Consider the following 17702-nt stretch of genomic DNA (forward strand, 5'->3'; position numbering starts at 1 on the left):
GGATAATGCTTCCTGAACAATGTATTTCTCTGCCAGGTCAGCAGAAATCTAATGTAGACAGCAATGACCATAAGGGGGAAAAGATGAAAAATCAAAGAGAATCCAAAATCTGTCTTCTATTCCCACTTCTTCTTATTCGCTGTGTATTTCAAAAGATTTCTTTTGTTTCCTCCTCCTCCACTTCCTCCTCCAAAAAATTAATCAAAACAAGAGAGAATTACTACAGGTGAGGTCAATGATCTACATCAACAAATAATACCACAAGAAAGGTAGGGGTGATACTCTAGTAGATGTTAGGTTATTAAATTTAATAAAGAATAATGTAGCTTGAAAAGTGCTTTGGGTTTGTCATAAATTAATACTGGGCAGCCAACAATATGTTTATTGTTTTACAGCTAAGAACTGATTAAGAAACCTCATAGGACCTTCTACCTTGTTACAGAATTAATTTTTAACATCCTTTTCTACTTCACAAGATTGAAAAATGCTTGAGGGAAGAGAACAGGTTGTTTATATGCCCTTATTTTTCATTATACCTATAATATTCCTATATACATGTTGGATATTTAATAAGTATATATTAAAGTCTTCAAATGAATATATATGCCTACTATATCTGAGACCCTCACTAGTCATTTATCTAGTTGAGTTTAGAGTTTTCATTTGCTGCGTTTATTTGTCATGAATAACAAAGACCTGAGCATACTTAAAACTCAGTTTGATCTTCTTTGTCTCCAGTGGATAGCAGTATGGCATACTACAAATGCCATTGCTTTGACAATATTTAGTAGTTACGGAATGCATGCATTTTACTCTTTTGAGACTGTGGATTCATTATTGTTTAGTATTTGAAAACAAAACAGTTATGATTCAGAATAATTGTATAAATTATAATAAAAGTAAAGACATATCCAGTCATGGCTAGGCATAAAAACAAGATTTTTTTTTTTTTGCTTAACTCTTTAGATGAAGCATATTTTGAGAATTAAGATAGTGTTTGGAGTGATCTTCAGGTACTGATTATTTAACTAATAATCCTAAACTAATTTTGAGCAATAGTTTATAACATGCATATAAATAATGGATATTTTATAATCTACTGTGACTAGATGTTTTATGAAGGAGAAGTACAGAAACTTGTGTATTTTTTAATAACTTCTTGGAAACTTTTAATTTCTTCTTAATAGTCATGATAAGTTGGTTCTCTAATACCTTACATTTTCTTTAGATTAATCAAGAATGGAGATGACAGGTATTAAGTTTAATTGAAAGCACAGACTCTCTTCTAAACACGTTTTTATAACTTAATAATCATACTAACTGATGATGGGTGTCATAAAACTGCCTTAGAAAGAAACATCTCAATAAAGAAAAATTAAAGTAGCACTAGAAAATCACTAGTGCTAAAAACAAAAAAGATAGAAACAGAAGTAATGAAAGTTTTTCTCTTCAACCAAATGTATGTTTATAAAGGATGTAGAGCATTGTTCTTCACCTTAAACATGTGAATGGAGGTGCTATGTTGGAGCAGAGCCATGTCTTGATTTGTTCTAACTGGGGACAGGCTAGGAGAGGAAAGGAGACAGTTCTGGGTGGTTACATCTCTCAGAATTTCTTGCAGGAAATATGCTGCCATGTGTTCATCTAAAAGTAGCAAACCATGACAGTTTTGATTTATTTGCTTTCTGATTTTGGGAACTTATCTTTTGTGAGTCAGGTAGGAATAAAAAGATGGGTAGAAAGAAGTCCTTTACTGCAACATGTCCATAAAGGTGAAGAGATTTTGTCTTTCCATGTTTTAATTTAAAAGCGATTATATTAATACCTGAATGAATGAATGAGAAAGCCTACAACAAAATTAGGGAATTTGCATACTAAATTTGATGAACCCTCTTAATTGTTTTTTCAATGTTTGTACCACTAATAAAATAGCAACAGAATTATTTCTTGGACAGAATGACATTAATTTCATGGATGAACTAATCTTTACATTAAAAGCAACATTATTTGCTTCATCTCCTTGGAAGATTTTTGGTATAAGAAAGTTACATTCTGCTGAGTAGGAGCCATGCTTCCTAATTGTTAATTTCACAATAAGCCTCAACTTTCTCATCTATAAAATGGTGCTAAAATATTCTTCATGAGGTTATTGTTAGCAATAATCTAGAAAGTATATATAGTGTGTTAAAGAGGTAAGACATTTCAGAGATATTGATCCCTTTTTGCAGGTATCTCTACCATGTAAGAAAACTGCTTGGTAGTTACAGTGAAATGTCATATTTTATTTATGTAGATATTAATTTCCTTTATTGCAGTTGGAATTGTAACATCTATAATTCAGTTATTCATAAGAAAGAAAAAAAAAAACATAAATACCCAGTCAGAAATCTAGAGCAATTAATGAATGTTGGGAGAGACCTTGTCAATAAATTCAACTCAGTCATCGTAAGATAGATTCAAGTTCTTAAATGTGTTTAGAATATATTCATTATGATCAATTATACCATTAAAAAAAAAGAACAAAGCAAATAACTTAGATCCAGGTGAGAAAATTGAAGCCCAGGGCAACTACATGAATTCTATAAGATTACATACCTTTATTTAATGGCGGATCCCAAGTCATGGCAAGTCTCTTGCATTCCCATATCCAGCCAACTTTCCACTATATAACAAAAGATTTTTTCTTACAAAGAGCGATATTTATATGATCTTGCATCAGAGGATTCTATTTGCTATCATACAAGGACTTTTTCTAACTAAAAGTCCTGAAAGGGGTATACATTTAAGAGGCATTCCCTTGAGGTTGCTGATAGTATCTAAAAAAGATTAGAGAACAATATAATGTGGAAAAAGGCAGAGAAAAATAATTATTCTGTATGATGAAAAAAAAAGTTTAAGATACCACAACAAAGACATTAAAAGTTAACATTGCTCTAGGCAGCAATATGTTGTAATTCTTTGGCAGAACACAGAGCAGATTTCCCCAGTCCCAATACAATAGCTCATGGGGCCTGCAGGTTCAACACATTTTAAAATAATAACTCATGCTCATTGTTTGCTTGTGGGACAAATAGTTGGAGCTTCTAGAAGCAAGAATAAGAATCTATATGTCTCCGACTACACAGCAGGCCAAAATATATTTGTAGATCTTATGTCCGTTGATTCTGATATTTTATAACAATTCCTACATTAAAAAATAAATATTTATATGCAGTAGTACCCTGAAAGAGATGGAGATTATTTTATGATAGCTTTGTGTAATTTGTCTGTCTCACTGCTCAATTCTGAGTTGTTTTGAGAGACTTTGCCATTAACTGGTGTCTTCAGAATCTTGCAGAGTATATGTTAGGAAGTCAGTAGTTGTTAAATAGATTAATAAGTCGATAGATTTTGTTGACAATGGAGGATTCCTTCTCAATGGAATAGTGCCTCTAGGCCAATTTCCTCTGTAGTAGTCCAAATAATTTCCTTAAAACAAGATGTTTTTAAGCTACTTAAACATATGCTGACTCCTTATTACAAACTCTATATTTTTCTGTGTCTTAATACATGAGAAAATAACTAGAGAACTGTAATGTTACATAAATAGAAAAAATATCAATTTATTTTAGCAAGGTTTTAAAGAGGGCTTATTATATGACCCTGAGGACCTCAAGGTTAATTAGACGTAATATTCGTCATATTAGGCCAAGCATACCCGTGACTAAACACTGATATGATGTAAATGAACTAAGTGTAAAGTACTACGTAAGCAATAATGAAAAAGCAATTTGGTTTGTTGTGCCAGGGAAGAGTAAGAGATAATTAGAGAAAGTCATACTTTAAACTGAATCTCTAAGATTGAGTGGTACAAAGATTAAAGGAGAAAAAGGGAGAAGCCAAAGGAGAGGGTTTGGGTAGTGAAAGCCAAAATGTTGAGTGGCAGAGAGAGGAATTCAACACTCATTTCTAACCCTTCATTCTAGGTGTTAGCCATGAGTGAGGGCTAATAATGATTCACATTCATAATGGGTGCCATCAGCATCCACAAGGGTGGCCTGTGTACAAAGAAAAATCTATATTGCACATTTAATCATGTAATTGCATATAAACGCAGAGCAAGAACAATGACATAAGTATTAATGTCTCTTCCAGAAGCACCATCAGCCTTCTTTGAGGCCTTTATGAAGATACTTATCTCTTCATGGATAGGCATGATGTGTAGTAGGTTTAGAAGATTTGAATTTAATTCACACACTACATACATATATAAGTTTAGAAAAAAAATAGTCTTCTTAGATTCCTCATATATTGAAATATATTGTCTGTTCTTGGGGACAGCATGAGATTATTAAATAAGTGGCATATGAAGTTATAAAGTTAGAGTAAGATGAATACATAATCATTGCTATTTTCTTTATGTAGTTACAAATTTTCTAAAAAAATAAAAACAGACAATGAAAGATCTGGTGCTATAAAACAAAGACCATTAAATATTAAAACTCAATATTTTAAACCCTTTTAAACCCAACTTTATGACTACCTAGCTCAGTATTTTCCAAACTAACTTACATCATTCTTTGAGGTCCTGAGGTTATTTACCTGGCTCACTCCCATATACCCTATCTTAGTGCTTAAGCATTTCTAAAATGTGTAGGTTTCTGTATCTCAGGATAGATTACATCATTTGGGCAATCAGTGCCTGAGATAACTTCTACTCCTGCATCTTGAGGAAGCAAATGAATTTGTGTCATTTCCCTATGTAAGTCACCACAATTCCAGATTGCATAATTTTTTTTTTTGTCTACTTGACTAAATTTTGTTCCGTGACTCTTTCCTCTGCTAGTTTATGGCTGAGTGGAGCATTCTGCATTTACCTATCTTACATTAGAAGTATAGACTAAAAATCTGTTTGAAAGACACTTTAATAGTAACATTTAATTTTTAAAAAGAAGAAAGATATGGGAATGAATAATCTTTCCTTATTTACTGATGCAATGATAGTGTTTGGAAGGAAGTATTAAATGTTGTAAGCTAACAATTAATTGTAAGCTCTCATAGCTGATTGCTTACAGACAATGTAAAGGTACATTATGTACATTATGTATTTTATTCCAGGTTAAGGTCCAAAAGATCTAAACCCAGTTAATTAAATACAGATCATAACAACAACAACAACAACAGCAACAACAAAATCAACAACCAAACCCAAAAAGGAAGAAAAAAAAAAAAAAAGCTTGTGAACCTCTTAAGTTTTTAAGCCCACAATGGATTTAAAAAAAAAAATCCTATGGTAAACACTTTTTGTTGTTGTTGTTGTTGTTAAAGACTTTATTTATTTATTCATAGAGACACACAGAGAGAGAGAGAGAGGCAGAGACACAGGCAGAGGGAGAAGCAGGCTCCATGCAGGGAGCCCGACGTGGGACTCGATCCCAAGTCTCCAGGATCACGCCCTGGGCTGATGTCCGCGCTAAACCGCTGAGCCAGCAGGACTGCCCCACCATGGATTTTAATTTAAGATGTAGCCTTTTATTTTTCCATCCACTACATCCTTGCTGAAAGGACATTCTGTTTCTTACTTGATATATTCTAAACATGATCTTAACCGTTTGTGCTTTCAGTCACTGTTATAAACCACCTGCTACTGCAAAGAAGATGTTTTAAATCCCAAGCACAACTAAATTAATAATCATATGATGCATGCCAGGTCACCTAGCTTTTTTTCTGACCAAATAAACTAATTTAAATAAGTTACTTGTTCTACATTTGGATGCTGACCCTGGTAAATTGTGGTGACATCCAGAAAATTACTTGTTAGGAAAAGGTATTTAGGATAAATAGGTTGTAGTGTGAAGGTGCTGCAATGCCAGAGATATAAATATTTAGGAGCTTGATTAAATTTTGATCTTTAGTTCAGGCCAATCTTCGGTTGAATACTATCATGTTCTATGGCTTCATATTTTTCAGAAAGCTGTGGCCACTTGGAAAGTTAATTTAAGGTGTACATGTACATTTCACCTTGCTTGGCTTACAGGGAATCATATTTATAATAGATCTTTCTCAAACAAAGAAGAAATGCTGTGAGCTCACTTTAATGAAGCACAGATAAACAAACAAAATCCATTGTGCCATATGGCAATTATGCCATATGATTGAATTTATTACCAGATAAAACTGTTGGCTTATGCATTTCACAGTTTTTACTCTACATATCCAGTGTTGTTTAGAGGTTTTCTGTAGGCTTATTTGCCCAGAATTCAACAACAACAAAACAATGTATCTTTGTTGCAGGAAGTATAAGAAAATGAAATCCAACTAGAACAGTGAAAAAAATTACAGACCAGTTCCCACCCAGTCCTATTACAAATGCCAAGATCTATAAAGACATTTAACCTAATGAATATAGCATTTTGTTTAGTTATGGAGAGGTGTATGCTTGTATGCAGTGTCCACAGCAAAAGTTTCTGTAGCATATAATCTTTTGCTCCTAAAGAGAAAGTAGATTTTTCTTACCTTAAAATTATTTAACATTGCCCTTATGAAACCTTAACTGCCAATTAGGCTGCTAAATTGTATTGAGTTCAGATAAACCGGTGTTGAAAATTTAATGTCATTTTTTATTTATGTAGTAATGTTACACTTTTCTTAATATATCATATATTTTAGTCCTGATCATCCAGTCAACTTACCTGAATTATAAGGAATACTAGCAAGTCCTTCCCTTGGGGAGTAACTGAATAGTTCTTGCTATTTTATGTGGGTTATCTTCAAATCCTCAAATAAGTCATATTTGAGATCTGACATTTTTATGGCTCAAAATCTTTTTTAATTTACACCCTTAATTAGGTCACATTAAGAAAAGTGCTTTTTTAAAAAATCCAATGTATCCATTCATCTGTGAAAGTGGACATTTATATTATTACTTCAGATAAGATTGCTCTCTGTGGTTCAGAGGCTCTGATGCATTTAACAAGTGTAATTTCATAGCATGCATACATAGACAACATTATAAGTCGTATTCAGTGTAACTTTTATTCTGGCTATAAATTATTTTGTTTTCTTTTTTAACTTCTCTGTGTTTCTCATTTTTCATTAAGTCACTTTAAAAATAAACTTAAAATGTGATGCTTATGTTTGGAACCCATCACAACCCCCTCTCAAGAACAAAGCTGGATGCGAACCCCCCTTACTTCCACTTGGATATGCAGTTTGACTTTCTCAATGAAGTTGGCAGTGATCCTTAAGGCTGAAAGGGAATCCTTCAAGGAGGACAATAGTGCTTTTCTTTGGCAGTAGGAAAAGAAGCAAGAGAACACAATTAATTCCCTACTCTTGCCTTCAATGGCTCAATTCAGCTGGGCCCGTTCACCGGCATTTTCAGTGATTGGCATGGAAAGGAATACAGAAAAGTGGATCTACAGAATTGCTCCTCAACGAAGACAACTCACTTATCTATAACCTGTCACATTTGCCACCAATTAGTGTCAGTAACATAAATTCTTTACAAATTTGTCAAGATACTTCTTTTCTTTTTCTTTTTTTTTAAGATTGGTTATCAGAGCATATCCTTAAATTTCATCCCTCTCCATTATATAAGTTTCTTCTCTTTTTTAATGGATAACATAAAATATGATATAATTGTGAATGGTATTTGGCCCCATTCATGGAAATTTCCTGAGAGCCAACATAAACAATGGGTTGGTACAAGAAGTTGGCTAGAATGAGTCTGACACCTTGATTGTATATTTCTGAGGTGTTATTGCTTGGGGAAAGTGTATATATATTGGGTTCAAGAGAGCATAGAATTTTAAGTTAACCTGTCATTTTCCTCCTTTTGAACATATGATTTTAATAGTATCTTCTTTCCCAGTTAAGGCAGGTAGAACAAAGGAGAAATGTGTTTGCTTTTATCAGTATCTCTAGCCTACTTTCGGTCAGTTCAACTTAGAGTGAGAAAGTATCAGTGACTGCTCATCCATCTGTTTTGTAGGTCACTTGACTAAGCCTCATTCCCAAGAGGATATTTTTTATCAAGTTGAATTCAACAGTAATTTACTCTAATCAGATCCTAAGAGTGGGAATGATTAGTACTTCATTTTCCAATTGGCCTACCTAATCTTTTCTCTAACTCCCATCTCCAACTGGATAAACTTTTTAAGAATCTGGGAAAACCACTAGTTGATTTTTGAAAGTTATCAAACCTTGTCAGGATCTGTTTTTGATGTAAATAGCATTTTTTTTAATGGAGAGATGCAATTAAAAGTAACTTGTAAGGTTGAAGATAACATAATCTTTTTCTTTAATTTCCTCTGATTCTATGTGGCTATGTTTTCAGCATTCTCTGGTTGATATGTGATTGGTATCACAATATTTAAGTTTGGGGATTTCCGTCGAAGTTTGGGGCATTTTCATATACCAAACGAAATGAAACTATTTCTGAATAAATCTAAGAGAAAGAGGCTGAACAAAAGAATTTATGTGTTGAACAGATTGTATCATTCATCCCAGGAGGTCACCAATTTAAAGTATGTTGGAATAAGGGAGGAAAGAAGAAAACCAACATTATGTTAGTCACAAATAAAGAAAAAAGAAACAAAGAAATGATAGAAACTTAAATATTCCTACTACTCTCATTGCTACTCCAAGTAGTCTCTAATATGTAGCTCCAGTCATTTGGCAGTCTGAGTTCATTGCATTTATTTTCACATTTACTTATCCCCAAATCCCATGAGATAGGAGCTGTAGTGTTCCCATGTCACTGATAGGAAACAAAGGCATATTGATTTTTTTTTAATTTATAAGGAAGTTATATTATGCAAAACTTTTGTCTATTGCTGAAATGGATACTAGGAGGAGTTAAGTAACTTTGTCCAAATCACAAAGCTGGCAATATCTGGATTCTAACCCAGATGGTGGTCTGACTAGTGTCTTTGGTTCTAAAAACTGTGCTGTGCTGCCACTCCTTACTTGAGTTGATACGGGATAAAATGTAAAACAGGATAAAGCTATTACTCTCATCCAGACATAAAATTAAAACATGCCAAAGATTTTGAGAATCCATTCATTAATGAGAGAGCATGTAAGTTATTGCATATGGCTTAAAGGGGTACCCCAAATTCCACACATTAAAGTCAGATAAGGAGTGCCAGAATAAATCTACAAATGGATGCAAACTGGCCAAACAAGCCAGTCACCAGAGAGGCCTAAGGAATTGCAGTCCACCAGCACAATTTATATTTTTATAGATGATAATTATTTGTATTACTATCTCTATTAATTGCACTTTCACCCCCTTAGCTTTCTCCACTACTGAAATACCCACAAGAGTCACTTTATTCTTATGGGACACATTTATTACAGGCAGAAGGTACAAAACAGCAGCAGCAGTATCATTTGCATGAAAAAGGGTCCAGAGAAAGTAGGTAGAGGCTTTTTTTGTCCTCCCACTCCTGAGTGGGTTGCATAGGACTTAAATCATCACCATGGTATATGCAAAAGCACCTCTGTGCCAGGTACCCCAAAGTCTGCTTATAGTGGGAGGTATGCTGTTCACACAGGCACTTCCTAGTCATATGACCAGCATTAACCTTTAAATCCCCACCCACCAGAACTAGAAGCAAATCATAAATCCAATTACTATTTAACAATGCTAGCAGCTTGATACATCCTACTCCAAAACAACAGGTAGACTCATGGTTATAGACTAGCGTTTATCATTAGTTAAGAGATTCTATAACTTTGGGTCAGTAGCCATGGGGATTAATGTGTGTCCATGCAAACCAAACTGAAAGGAACTCGTGCATTTTTCTACAGTTTAAATTCTATCCGTATACAGCCATTAAAACAAAAACAAAAACAATAACAAACAACCCTGGACAAAGATAATTAGATAACAATGAAGTAGAGATATAACGCAGATGGGTGACAGGACAAATTTCAGTCTTTCACAATTTTTTCATAGAACGTGTACTCAAAAGTTAGACAAATGCTATATAATACCAGTCTAACCTGATAAAATATTTTTTAAAAATCCAGGCAATCTTTGTGCTTTTCTATCTAGAACCCAAGTTTCTGGTACATGAATATATTTATTGTTGACTTTCTCTTTGGTTCTCCTTTCCCTGCACATCCTCCCCCTCCCCATAGAGACTGTATTTTACAAAATTAGAATTCACAGAAAGGAGCTGTTGCATAGTTCTTGAGTTAATTTAAAACTCTTTTTTTTGGGATGCCTGGGTGGCTCAGTGGTTGATCATCTGCCTTCAGCTCAGGACATGAGGTTCCGGGATTGAGTCCCACATCGGGCTCCTGCATGGAGTCTGCTTCTCCCCCTGCCTGTGTCTCTGCCTCTCTCTCTGTGTCTCTCATGAATAAATAAATAAATAAAATCTTAAAAAAATGAAATAAAGCAAAACTCTTTATTTGTAAATATAGTTGAAATTTTACTTTCAGCAATATCTCCTCTCATGAAATAATTGTGCTGTATATCGCTTTAAAGATGGTTAGAAAAAAATTTCTTTGACTCTCTTCATTTATCTGATTTCTTTCATTTAAAATTTTTTCTACCAAAAAAAAAAAAAAAACTGAGGGCAGGTCAAACTATATGAACAGGCAAATAAATGTCCCCTTGAATTTAAATAATTTTTTCAATAATTTGAAACTTTGAGCTTTGTCTACTTGTATATTCTCAATGGGAGATACAGCTCCCAAAGGTGCTAAAATTGGTTCCTGGAGGGAGGTGGTGAAAAAAAGCCTTACTCTTTGTGTGTATAAAACACAGATATACATACATTACAGAAATATTTATACCCTTTATCTGTGGCATTAAAGTTTCATGGGGTTAAGAGTTAAGAAAAAAAGCTGTAAAAGATTACATAGGGGAGAAATGGAAAAAAGGTTGATAAACAACCTCCTTGAAGTTCACTGAATAGTGAATTACAATATAGTCCATGGATTATTTTTATCTTTTTAACATTGAACTGATCAATTGTTTTGACTTTAAGCATATTGAACTCAGATTTTGCTGGTAAATTATAATTATGCTATGTTATGTTCTCTAATTTGATTAAAAAATGTAAATAAATAAAACTTGGGTTACACTGTATAAAGCATTACTCTCTGTGATGTACCAAATTGAACACCTTGACTTTTAATTAGCTCTATCCAGCAAAACAGGAACATTTTATTGCCTACCTCAGTGATTGCATTTCTCAGTGTGATCCAGGTGTTTGATGGGCAAAGTTTTGGCAGTTACTGTATCAGAAGAAAACATGACTTGGCAATGCATAGACTAATGTAAAGTGTTCTTTCTGTTACCATATGGAACAAAAGTAATTATTAATGATGGAACCTAGAGCAGTTTTATCACTTGCAGTTTGTTGATATATATTCTTCATAGATGACAGTGTTGATCCTGAACTTAGAAGTAGATATGGAACATTGGAAGTCAACTGCATTAGGAATGTAAACAATATTTTCCCTTGCCTTTTTCTAGAGACAAAAGCAGAGGAAATATTATCACTTATATTTTATGTGGTTTTTGTTTGGATAAAGTTATATTTATCTAAGTAAGATTATAGACTGATTTGGCCTGCTTCAATACATCTAATAGGTACTATACTTTTATTTAGCATCACATTGTGGATTCAACATTAATTCTAGCTAAGTTTCAACCTAAAGGCAAATTTTTTTAAAGATTTTATTTATTTATTCACAGTGAGGAAGACAGAAAGAGAGAGATAGAGAGAGAGAGAGGCAGAAACACAGGCAGAGGGAGAAGCAGGCCATGCAGGGAGCCTGACCTGGGACTCGATCCCAGGTCTCCAGGATCAGGCCCTGGGCTGAAGGTGGTGCTAAACCGCTAAGCCACCCAGGCTGCCCAAGGCAAAATATTAATAAGGAACTAAGGGCTAGGACTAGGAAATAAGATCACACTGAGGTCAGTGATATGATTCTAATTGGAAAATTAAATATTCTAGTAAGATTGGACTAACATCACAAGGCAAAGGATGCCCAAATAGATATACAACATCATCATGTAGATCCTTACACATTTTTGCATTTAGTTAAATGACAAAGAAAATATTACTTAGTTTTTTTTTAAAAGTTGGAAAATTTGTAGCTTCACTTGTTCTTTTAATTCTTTGATAGATAACTAGTATATATATTCTACTAGGAACAGCAAATCAGGGCAAATGAGAATTCCTACCCTGCAAGAGTTGTGTTGCTAAGGGCAAAAAGAACAGTGTACACAGAGTTACAACAGAATGTGTCGTGTGTGTGTGTGTGTGTTCTGCCTCAGAATGCAGCAACATGTAGGTTCTAAATGTGGATCTTCCACACATTGCCTGTATGTTCTTGAAGAGATGTGTTAACTCACCTATTGAATGACAATCATGATGATTGTAGCATAAAACTACTTTTATATGTATTCAGGCAAATACATAAAATGTGACAAACACCCTGACTATCATACAGTAAGTGTTCAAAGAAGATCTAATATTAGGGATAAAGAAGATAAGGATGAGGCATCTGTGTGGCTCAGTTGGTTAAGCTTCTGCTTTCAGCTCAGGTCATGATCCCAAGTTTCTTGGATGGAGCTGACTTTGGGCTCCCTGCTCAGTGGGGTGTCTGCTTCTCCTTCTGCTCTTCCCCCTGCTCATGCTCTCATTCTTTTTCAAAAATAAATCAATAAAAATCTTTAAAAAATGATGATGAGGGGAATGATACTAAGAAATTGTGTACACAGCCTTGGAAGGTGCACCGAGCAGGATTATGCGTGGAAGTTGGGGCCGAACGCTACTTACTCTATGTTGGTTATGTCCTAAATGTAGAAAATGACTCAGAAATAATCTAACTGGCATTATCCTGACATCAAATTTGCACTATTAAAAATGTATAAAACTGGGATCCCTGGGTGGCGCAGCGGTTTGGCGCCTGCCTTTGGCCCAGGGCGCGATCCTGGAGACCTGGGATCGAATCCCACATCAGGCTCCCAGTGCATGGAGCCTGCTTCTCCCTCTGCCTGTGTCTCTGCCTCTCTCTCTTTCTCTCTGTATGACTATCATAAATAAATAAAATTAAAAAAAAAATGTATAAAACTAAGATGCTTGCTTATATGGCAAGAGGAATATGGCATGGCGCATCTAATGATTGGATAAACTACATGCATGTAAAATTATGTGTGAATTTCCTAAAATTTAGTTGCAGGTTAAGACAGTAACACCATTAGTTATATAAAATTAATAACTTTCTTATAAATGAGTGACAGCAGCAGTATGGGAGTCTTAATCAGCACAAAGAAGTAAAGATACATATAATCCACATTTTTATAGCTATTATAATTATATGTCTATAACTACAATATATTTATATATTAATTATATACTTATAAATTCAATATATATTTATATATTATTTATAAGTTATGTATTAAATATACATAATATGTAAATATATTAAAATATTATATATTAATAGCTATCTTATAGCTATAATGTCTGTTCCATTGATCATTTCAATGCTACTCAAAAATAGGATTTGACATACTAATTTCCAGTGACTGATCCTACCTCCTTCAAAATAACTAATACGCCTTTAGAAGAATGAGTGGCAAAATATATACAATGAATAATTAAAGATCAGTAATGTGACATCCTCCTTAAGAGGAAAAAAAAAACCCTAATTTGGTAGTATGACAAGGAATTTGGAATTTTCATGATGTTTCACTCTTTGGCTGGTATATATGACTTATCCCTTGCAATAGGCCATACATACAATCTAAGAGTTGCCCTTTTGGCCTAGTGCTCACTTCTGAAGACAAATATGTTTGTTTTATGTAAAGCTCTAGTTTCTGGGATCTTTTACCTAAAAGAATAATATGGAAATATTGTTAAATTATATCTCAGATGATAATAACCATATCTACATTCCACATGTTACTAGATTCATTACTTCTCTTACTTGCTATCCCGGGTTTATGTATTTACCTATAGGTTTGCTTTACAAAAAGGGACTTGAAAATATGATATTTAGAGGCAGAATTAGAATTTTAACTCCCTTTGGTTAGATAAAAAAAGAAATGTTCTAGGAAACCACCTGAAAGAATGGCAAGGCAGATAATGAAAGGGGGGGGATGAGATTCAATTCATTCAATTGTTTGTTTATCTAGATAGTCAGTCAGTCAATAAGCATTGAGTAGTCACTGTGTTCTAAATGCTAGGAATACAGAAAGTATTGACTTTATGGAGGAAACATAGTGAAGTAGGGTAATAGGTTAAAATACATTGGGTGGGTGTGCTTTATTGAGGAATAATATAAAACAAGCCCAAGCCTAGAACCGGAGAGGTAAACAGATACATATTGGTTAAGGCTTAGCCATTTTCTGAGTATATATGTTAGTCAGGCTCAGTGAACTTCTGTTTCCTTATCAATATAGGAAGGATCACACCAGCCTTGCAAAACTGTCATGAGATTATAAATATTATGTGTACAATGCCTAGTCTATTGAAGGCCTTGAAAAATTCTAATCATTAAACACCATCATGAATCCACGAAGATCTCTCATGTGTTGCACTTGTCTATAATGTCCCTTTCTTTTAGAATTGCTTTTTCAAAGGCCTCATAAACTACATAAATAGGTATTATATTTAACTTTTAATTCTCACTATTGGCTAATTATTCCTTGGTCAGGAGTTTTTACTCCTCTAAAAGGGTGAAGAGATGGTAGTGAGATGCTCATTGGGTATTTTGGGAAATTATTAATCTCAGTGAACCTGGCTCAAATGCATCACTACCAGTTTGGATTTCAGGGGCCACCTGGCTTATCATCTGCACAACAACAGTCTGTGTGACATTAAAAGAATCATTTCCATACTTTAATTTTCTGTAAATGAGCATTTTTTGCATAGTAGTTTTCCATACGAAGAGCTTAAACCTAGATTGCAAGGACTCTTAAAATGTGCACTTGCTTAGATGTTGCTTTGTTAGTCTATTTATTATTAAATTCTTTCATATGTATGTAAAGCCTCCTCCACTAAATTGTCAAGTCTTTGAGATCAAGGACTCATCTACTTCTTTAAAATAATTTGGAAATGTGGTACAGAAAGTAAGTGTTGTGTACGTCGTAAGGGTCACTTGTTATGGCTAAATGTAATTATATTATATGATGAACTTCAAGAGACATGTTGTCATTTCACTAAGGATTCATCACAATAGCTTTGATTTTTCATTTTATAAATAAGAAATCAAAGCTTCAAGATGCAAAATAGCCCGTCCTAAAACCGAATAAAGAAGTTTGAAACAGCTTTTTTCATTATCCCAAAGAACTATTTTGATCTAAAACAAAAGATTTCACTATTTCTAGAAAAGCTGAATATCAAGTTAGCCTTCCTAGAGGATGAGTTTTGAAACAATTCTTATGTCATTATGATGCTAAATATCAGTATTTTCTAGAGACTTTTATTCAAATAAGTAGTATAAATATTGCTTGTGGGTTAGAAAGTATTAAGCACAATTTTTAGAGAAACCTTTTAAAAAATCAGTAATGAAGGTTTATGTGTACTTATGAATAGGGAAGATGTCCAGACTATAAGCATACCAATTAAAGACAGATGCATTTGAAAAATGAAATATGCCAAACCATGTGATTAGGCTACATTATTGGCTTACTTAGGAAAATGAATTTGATCATTTTCATAACACACAATTACCTAAATCCCATTGGCAAAATAGAGCTTCAAAATAAATCAAGATCATAGCTGGTAAAATGTTAGGTATGGATATGAAGTAGGAAGAGGGTGAGTAAGTGGAGAGGAAAGAGAAAAAGTGGCAAAATCAGAGAATCCTCTTTCAGGAAATCAGAGATCACCATTTATTTTTTCTTTTGAAATATGATTTATCATCATTAACTCTTTAAAATGACAGATGTGTGAGTTTGCAGTGGATTAGGTATTATTGTAGGAAAATTTTACAAAATGTACATATTTTTCAATTTCATACATGCTTTCTGGACACAGAATGGGGACCACTTATTTCAAATAGGTCACACCGATTTTGACTAAAATTGACTGAAAATATATGACAATGCTAGTGAACCAAACTGCTAAAATTATGCAAAAAAATTTTGGTGGCCTGATAAATAGTTTTGTGTGTCCATACTGCAGTGTTATCCTTTATGATTTATCAAATTGGAAAATAGTGTATGTTTCCCCAAATACACATTTACTAGTATAAAATGTATGTGTTCATTCAAGTTTATTAAAATGTTCACCTTGTCTCCACTGTTATTTAATATAATGCCTAGTTAGTTTAATTAATATTGTGTATTTGATAAAGAAATAGTGATTTTCATGTTTGTTTGTACGAATTTAATCAGTCCCTGCTGGAGCCTTGTATATTTTTTCTAACAAATGTTATATCAGGCTATCTAATAAGTGGTATATGCTATACACTAGAAGTAGTACAAATGACAATGAGTTCTTCCTCTAAAATAGGAATTTTTCATTGTACTAAAGTGAGATTTTTCTACTTTGAAATTGACAAAATAAGTTGTTTATCACTTTGGCATAGGTGTCCTTTTTGGCACATCTGCCTCATTCCCACTATCATAATTTAAAATATTATATATTGCTTATTATGAATAATCTTCACTTTCACATAATTATGCTATCAGCTTACCAGTAAGTAATTTGTGTGTATCACTTAATTATCTTGAAACACAGTATCCTAAGTCAGAACTGCATTACCCTTAATTTATCATATTAAAATTAGAACTGTAATATGGCCAAATGAACTTTCATCATAAAATATGAAATAATCACAACCGATGATTAACCTACTATTTTTCACTTAAAGATGATATAAACCCTTGTTACTAAATACAGAGCAAGCCTAGAAAATAATCAATGTTTTTTTTTGTTTGTTTGTTTTTTTTTTTTTTGGAAAATAGTCAATGTTTAAGATAACCTTGGTGACCTTACATTTATCTCATATTTTATATGAAATATTCTTTTATTTTTTTGTTTTTGAAGATTTTATTTATTTAATTATTTGACAGAGAGATAGTAAGAAAGAGCAAGAGCACAAGTTGGAGGGTGGAGAAGGCTCCCCACTGAGAAGGAAGCCTGATGCATGCTGTGGGGCTGGATCCCAGGGTCCTGAGATCATGATCTGAGGCAGATCCTTAACTGAGTCCCTAAAACACTCTCTTAAAGTAAAGCACTTAAAATATCTAGCACACAGTAAGTACTTTACATGTATATGTTGGATGAATGAATAAATGGATAAAACGCAATTGCATGTATAGTAGGGCATCAAAAGTTTCCATAAATTACCCAATTTAATCCTCATAATGTCTCTGACATAAACAAGTACTTTTATTGACTGTCTTCCACATGTGAGGCACTTTATATATTTAATCTTCCTCAATTCTAACAGCATTATTTTCAATTTACTCATAAAGAAACAGATTTGAAAAATTGGGTGATTTGGTCAATGACATCATTATCTTAGTGGTCGAGTGAGTATTGATGCAAGTTCTAGCTGACTCAGAAGTCCATCAAAATTTCTTTCCTTATACCACAAACTACTACTATATATACTAAATATATATTTTGAGGTTGTCAATTTTATACAATTACATGTTATGTATCTGATATACTAAATATATTTTTATCTTGGGGCTATTAGTTTATTTTACATTTAGGCAATTATGAAAATTC

The 17702-nt window shown here is 33.4% G+C and overlaps 1 protein-coding gene across 4 annotated transcripts in view; it reads left to right on the top strand.

The window, feature by feature from the left end:
- PCDH9 (protocadherin 9) overlaps positions 1–17702 on the top strand; it is an 885767-nt gene that overhangs the window by 105816 nt on the left and 762249 nt on the right. The gene's annotated exons all lie outside the window — the stretch shown is intronic.

This window comes from Vulpes lagopus, chromosome 16 (assembly GCF_018345385.1).
Source record: "Vulpes lagopus strain Blue_001 chromosome 16, ASM1834538v1, whole genome shotgun sequence".
Classification (NCBI taxonomy): domain Eukaryota; kingdom Metazoa; phylum Chordata; class Mammalia; order Carnivora; family Canidae; genus Vulpes; species Vulpes lagopus.